The sequence below is a fragment of the Apteryx rowi genome, unplaced genomic scaffold (assembly GCF_003343035.1).
Source record: "Apteryx rowi isolate R43461 unplaced genomic scaffold, aptRow1 scaffold_1794, whole genome shotgun sequence".
Taxonomy (NCBI): Eukaryota; Metazoa; Chordata; class Aves; order Apterygiformes; family Apterygidae; genus Apteryx; species Apteryx rowi.
In genome coordinates, this window is record NW_020448079.1 from 4,000 (window position 1) to 5,453 (window position 1,454).

A 1,454-nucleotide genomic window follows, 5' to 3' on the forward strand; every position below is an offset into this window, starting at 1 on the left:
TGCCAGCTGGGTCCCCACTGCCTCTCCTGGGGTTGCAGAGTCCTCCTTTGTCCACAGGTTTAGTTCTCTACCTTTAAGTGACTGCATCTTGGAGGACTTCTCCCTTTGTGGGGCTCCACTCAGTGCCCACGCCAGGCACACACTGTCCCAGGAGATGCCCTGTACTCTCCTGGCAGCTCCAGCTTCCCCTCCAGAAAGACGGTGATCAGACACTGGGCCTTAAAATGTGGGACAGCTGTGGGTATGTAAATCTGTGACCATTCATCCCCTCCACTGTCACTGGACACCGATGGGTAAGTCCTAAATTCAGCCCTTTATCTCTTAGAGCTCATTACACGAATAAGAGCTTTTTGTTCCTGAACCCATGGACAATCCTGTGCAGCGGGCCCTTCTGGGGTGCAATTCTTGGACCTATTCTTGACACCACCTTTCGAAGAAAAGCCCAGCCTTCAAGCATTGCACCTGCAAGAACCTACTTTATTACAGAGATACTGTGAGGGAGTCAGCTCAGACCCAGTGTTGGACACAACTTTACATGGGCACCAGGTGAGACAGAGCAGTCTCAGTGAAGGTGGAATGAATCCAAGCATTTCTGTAGCAACAGAGTGAAAAATAATAATAACAACAGTAATAATAGTAATAATAAAAACAAACAAACAAACAAACCTGAGTCCTGGAATGGGACACAGTGGGAGTCATTTGTGGAGAGCAATGGCAATGTTACCACTGCTGAAAAATGCCCATGAAATCACTTTCCTCAGGGCATCCTTGAGCTCCTTGTTCCTCATGCTATAGATGAGAGGGTTCACTGCTGGAGGCACCACTGCATAGAGAATAGTCACCACCAGATCCAGAGCTGGGGAGGAGAGGGAGGGGGGCCTCAGGTAGGCAAACAGGTCAGTGCTGATGAAGAGGGAGACCACAGCCAGGTGAGGGAGGCACATGGAAAAGGCTTTGCGTCGGCCCTGCTCAGAGGGGATCTTCAGCACAGCAGTGAAGATCTGCACGTAGGACAGCACAATGAAAATGAAACACCCAAAGGCTACACAGGCACTAAACATAAGAACCCCAGCTTCCCTGAGGTAGGAGTCTGAGCAGGAGAGCTTGAGGATCTGTGGGATTTCACAGAAGAACTGGTCCACTGTGTTGCCTTCGCAGAGTGGTATTGAAAATGTGTTCCCAGTGTGGAGCACAGAATGGAGAAAACCACTGTCCCAGGCAGCAGCTGCCATTTTGACACAAGCTCTGCTGCCCATGATGTTCCCATAGTGCAGAGGTCTGCAGACGGCAACAAAGCGGTCATAGGCCATAACAGTGAGGAGATAATACTCTGCTGAAATCAGGAAGACAAACAGAAAGACTTGAGCAGCACATCCTGAGTAGGAAATGGCCCTGGTGTCCCACAGGGAATTGGCCATGGATTTGGGGACAGTGGTGGAGATCAAGCCAAGGTC